Below are 5751 nucleotides of genomic sequence, written 5' to 3' on the forward strand. Positions count from 1 at the left end.
GTTAGTTGATGAAAAATGACGTTGGTGTGTCTGACGTATAATTTCCCCATACTACAGTTTATTTTAATCGATTTGTGGTCTATATAGCCTGCCCCCCAAATTACTGCCCCAAAAATAAACCGATATATACGTTTTACAGAGCCGTAACAAGATGAGTCGCTTGAAGTACTCCAGAGCAGCATAACTCACGTTCAAAGAGCTTTCTGAAGGATCTCTCTTCACAGAAGGTGATCCTCAGCTTCTCTTTGTGTTACCCTGCTTGACTACACTGTAAAAAAAAATCAACATAGATCCCCACTGTCGATCCCCACTGTCGTTCTCTCCATGGCACTGAGGAAATCGGTCTCAGCCATTTCCTGGTCAAAAGAAAAGATACAATTCTTTAATGTTATGTTCAGCATCTTTTCACTTGGCTTGAAAACAACCGGTTAATAATTTCTACCTTCCATTAAGGACAAACCATATCCGAAAATAGTTTAAAAAAAAACGTAAATAGATCCGATGCCCCACTGTTTATGACCTCCGACCCAGGCAAAGCCGCTGCAGGATGAAAGGTAATGTTTTTTCTTCAATTTTTTCAATTCAATTTATTTGATCAAGAGGGACAGTGTACATTCATGAACATTAAAATGTAAATGCACCCAATTATATCCAAAAGGCTAGTTTCCATTGGCAGTCTTACTTCTGTGTTTGAATGTCGGTCTGTATGTGTGTGAACAGGATTACGAAAAACTACCAGCCCGATTTGTATGAAACTTGGTGAAGGGGTGTAGCATGGGACAACATAATTCTGACCATGATTCGTCATTAGGCTCCTTAACGATCAGTGCAAAAGAGCTGCAGTTCCTGTGCAGAGACAGGAGAACCGAGCAGAACAACCATCTCTCCACCTCTCCATCGCAGCCATAGCCCACCTTAGAGGTCACGACAGTTAGCCAGACTCGTTAGATCAGAGAGGTATATTAACATTGCATCGTTTGAGTATCGTAAAAGTCGAGACTTCAGGACCCCGGGTCTGGACTGGATGGAATCCTACAGAGATGGCGTTCTGTCAGAGTCTCCCATGTATGCACAGGAACACTGAAGCAATGTAAGTGTCTCTTTTTAGTACAGGTTTACTGTGCAACACTAGTTCACTCCCATGTTAAAACGTTGCTAAAACTCATTATTACCGAGATCCGATTGTTTTTCATCGCCGTAGGTTTTGTGTTTTGAAATACATGCAAGTGAATGTCTGTGACAGAAAGAACCTCCATCAACGGTCTTGACATAAACAGTCCACACAACAATAATGGCAATTGCAATTTCATGTAGTACTCACCACAAAAACTTGGGCCCACGGTTACAGAGCTGACTCCAGGTGACAATGTAGTGTGAGAAAATGTAAATCTGCAGCAACAGAAAAACACAAGTATCATGCAAGCAATTTCTCCCGTGTGAGTGTTTGAATGTCGGTTTGTTTGTGTGTGAACAGGATTAAGCAAAAACTACCAGCCCGATTTGTATGAAACTTGGTGAAGGGGTGTAGCATGGGACAACATAATTCTGACCATGATTCGTCATTAGGCTCCTTAACGATCACTGCAGTTCCTGTGCAGAGACAGGAGAACTTAGCAGAACAACCATCTCTCCATCGTAGCCAAATCCCACCTGAGAGGTCACGACAGCTAGTCAGACTCGTTAGATCAGAGAGGTATATTAACATCGCATCGTTTGAGTATCGTAAAAGTCGAGACTTCAGGACCCCGGGTTCTGGACTGGATGGAATGCTACAGAGATAGCGTTCTGTCAGAGTCTCCCATGTATGCACAGGAACACTGAAGCAATGTAAGTGTCTCTTTTTAGTACAGGTTTACTGTGCAACACTAGTTCACTCCCATGTTAAAACGTTGCTAAAACTCATGATTACCGAGATCCGATTGTTTTTCATCGCTGTAGGTTTTGTGTTTTGAAATACATGCAAGTGAATGTCTGTGACAGAAAGAACCTCCATCAACGGTCTTGACATAAACAGTCCACACAACAATAATGGCAATTGCAATTTCATGTAATACTCACCACAAAAACTTGGGGCCACGGTTACAGAGCTGACTCCAGGTGACAATGTAGAGTGTGAGAAAATGTAAATCTGCAGCAACAGAAAAACACACGAGGGCTTCACTTAACCAAACTTAAGTTAGCCTACACAATTCCCCTAACTCAACATTACTCAACAAAACACTCCTATTTAGACAGTTCTCTGTACAGCGGCACTTTGCCAGCTCCACAATTAATTATCTAATGAATTAACATGCTTTTATCAACTATGTACAACACTAACATTGAACAAGTGCCTTCGTTTTTCATAAAATATTTCCGACCGACCTAGCTAGCTAGCAGCTAACATTATACTGAGGTAAGAGGAAAAAAATAAAATCAACATAACGTTATAGTAGAGATGGTCTACAAAGCCACACATTAGTCATGCAGGTCATAACGTTAACCGAATTTTAGGATTGCAAATGGCAGATTTAATTAACTGACATTAGATAGCTAACGCTAGCTGAGCTCTATAACCCCTGAGCTAGCTAATAGTCACTCTAAATAGCTAATGCTAACGTCAGCTAGCAATTTGCCTTCAGTTTGGTAAAAGTCCATTCCGTTTTGACAAAAAAAGGTTGTGAAAAACATATAACGCACTATATCAGCTTAACATTAACGTTACCTCTGAATCTCTTTGTCTCTTCTTCAGTCAGTATAATTCCTGAATCCTATAACTTCTGGAGCAGCTGAAACCTCCATTCTTCTCCGGTTTTCGCGCCAGGTGCGGCAGTGACAGTTGGGAGAAGCAAAGTGCTACTGCTACAACCACTGCGCATGTGTGAACCTTCCTCATTCAAAAATCAACATTCAATGTTGTCTCCGAGATAAATATTTTTACTGTCCAATTTACTGTCCAATTATTATATTGGACAGTTCATTGTTGATTTCACAGAGTTTTCTGTTTACTAGCATTAATAACAATAGACTTACTGTTTCTAATCTCCTAGGAAATTCCTTGACGGCCCTGAGGCAGTAGTCATCCCATCCCCCAACATAAATTTGGTCACACCATGGGTCACACACTGACATCTTTCTTATTGCATTTGTACCCCTATATGTTCGAAAAAATGTTTATTTTGTTTGTACTGTTTATTCCCAATAATAAATTACTTTTGTGTCTGTACAAATACTACTAATTAGTTTAAAAAACATAAAATCACAATTTTAAAGAAAACGTGAGAGGGCAGCGGCACTACTATTCCATCTGATCTGGAGTTCAGATCAGAGCAGCCCGTCGAGAAGACTCCTGCCTCTGCTCTGAACTCTGCCTCGGAGCGACACGACGAACACCAGAGTAGACCGAGAGGAAAGAGGAGAACACACAAAAGTGTGTGTGTGTGTGAGTGTGTGTGAGTGTGTGTGAGTGTGTGTGTGTGTGTGTGAGGGGGGATTATAATGATTGAGGGAAGCCACGACGGAGGGAAGGGAACGAGTGGGAGAGACGGAGAGAGAGAGAGATGAAAGAAAGAGCTCTGAGGCCGATCAAATTTTACGGTTGAGTTATCTCTTTCTGAGCCTCTTGGAATAGCCAAACAATTTACAATCATCCAACACATTAACCTTTCACAAGACGCAGTGACTCACTGTCCATAATGGTTCACTGGGAAGCTTTGCATGCCTGATGAAATGAGGAAGGAAAATAGCTCTTTGGGCTGGACCGTAAAGGGATAAGAACAAGGGTGAGAAAGAGGGAGAGAGAGAGGGAGGGAAAGAGAGAGAGGAGAGGAAGGATGGGCGCATGCCCCATTGTTAGGCAAGCAGATAGGCAGTGCCCATCACGGTGAGATATGGTTGAGGGACAAAGCCTCGCTCCAGTGCCTTCAGGACCATACTTAACATTTCCTCAGGTGAGAGGAGAGGGAGGGGGGAGGGAGGGAGAGGTGGAAGAGGGGAAGAGAGAGTGGAGCAGAGAAGAAGGGGGTGAGAGAGACAGAGAAAGGGAAAGAGAGAGACAGAGGGAGAGAGGGTGAGAGAGAGACAGAGGGAGAGAGGGTGAGAGAGAAAGAGAGAGAGAGAGAGGGAGGAAGAGAGGGTGAGAGAGAGGGAGAGGGTGAGATAGAGAGAGCGAGATAGACAGAGAGAGAGAGAAAGAGAGGGTGAGAGAGAGAGAGAGAGCGAGAGAGAGAGAGAGGTTGAGAGAGCGAGCAAGAGAGAGAGATAGAGATAGAGAGAGGGGGGGGGGGTGCATCAGTACAGTCAGGTGTGATTCTCATCTCAGAGCAGGGATCCAAGATACAGGTCATTTCCTGCATGACAGCACCTCATATCTCCAACTCCCCCCGTCAGAGGAGCCTCATAAGGGGCAGAGGGTGCAGGCCCTGAGAGGGTGCAGGCCCTGAGAGGGTGGAGGCCCTGATAGGGTGGAGGCCCTGAGAGGGTGCAGGCCCTGAGAGGGTGGAGAACCTGAGAGGGTGCAGGCCCTGAGAGGGTGGAGGCCCTGAGAGGGTGGAGGCCCTGAGAGGGTGCAGGCCCTGAGAGGGTGGAGGCACTGAGAGAGCATGGCAGGAGAGAGGAGCGAAAGACAGGACAGGAGGAGGAGAGGTGGAGGAGAGGAGGAGGAGAGGAGGAGAGGTGGAGGAGAGGAGGAAGAGAGGAGGAGAGGAGGAGGAGAGGTGGAGGAGAGGAGGAGGAGAGGAGGAGGAGAGGTGGAGGAGGAGGAGAGGAGGAGGAGGAGAGGTGGAGGAGAGGAGGAGGAGAGGTGGAGGAGAGGTGGAAGAGAGGAGGAAGAGAGGAGGAGAGGAGGAGGAGAGGTGGAGGAGAGGTGGAAGAGAGGAGGAAGAGAGGAGGAGAGGAGGAGGAGAGGAGGAGGAGAGGTGGACAGAGAGAGAGGGGGGGGGGGAATAACTTTAAAAGCTGTAAAAGCTGAGATAACAGGTTTCCATGACAAGCATGACAACTGCATTAACTAACCAGCTTTTAATTGTTTCCTAGAGAGGGTCATTAGGATGCTTAGTGATGGTGGGGTTTAATAGATGTGTTAAATCGCTACGGGAAGGCCAGCCACTGTGGCCACTAAGCCACCCAACTCTAATCTGTTTAGAGTTAACAGGCATTTGCAAGAAACTTATTAGACTTGAGTTACACTAATTATTGGCAGCGTTGGATTATTGCCTCGGAGACTAACGGAGAAAAGGGGGGGAAAGGAAAGAGGGATGGATAGAGGAGGGGAACAGAGAGAACAGGGAGAACGAGAAGGAAATGCATACGAAAGAAGCCCTTTTAGCTAATTAGCCTGTATGGTACATGTATATATTACATAGAGGCCTGGGGTGATAGAAGATAACTGACCATGGGTCTCTCTACTGATGCATGTCATAAGAGCATGTTATCAGTCATGGAACAAAGAAGCCATACAAGCCACAGGCTGAACAGGACTCTGCTCTCCTCCGCTCCCCTCTCCCTCTCCTGTCCTCTCCTCCGCTCCCCTCTCCCTCTCCTGTCCTCTCCTCCGCTCCCCTGTCCTCTCCTCCGCTCCCCTCTCCCTCTCCTGTCCTGTCCTCTCCTCCTCTCCTCCGCTCCCTCTCCTGTCCTTTCCTCCGCTCCCCTCTCCCTCTCCTGTCCTCTCCTCCTCTCCTCTCTCCTGTCCTCTCCTCCTCTCTTCTCCTCTCCTACGCCTTCTCCCCTCCTCCCTCTCCTTTCTTCTCTCCTCTCTTATCCTCTCCTCTCTTC

The 5751-nt window shown here is 46.1% G+C and overlaps 1 long non-coding RNA gene across 1 annotated transcript; it reads right to left on the minus strand.

The window, feature by feature from the left end:
• Positions 1-304: 304 nt before the first annotated feature.
• LOC134013057 (uncharacterized) lies at positions 305-2951 on the minus strand. Its single transcript, XR_009928671.1, has 4 exons — positions 2705-2951; positions 2059-2128; positions 1322-1389; positions 305-356 (listed from the first exon to the last, which is right to left on the minus strand). It is a non-coding gene; the product is annotated as an uncharacterized LOC134013057 (long non-coding RNA).
• Between the last annotated feature and the right edge of the window lie 2800 nt (positions 2952-5751).

Source organism: Osmerus eperlanus, chromosome 26 (assembly GCF_963692335.1).
Source record: "Osmerus eperlanus chromosome 26, fOsmEpe2.1, whole genome shotgun sequence".
Taxonomy (NCBI): domain Eukaryota; kingdom Metazoa; phylum Chordata; class Actinopteri; order Osmeriformes; family Osmeridae; genus Osmerus; species Osmerus eperlanus.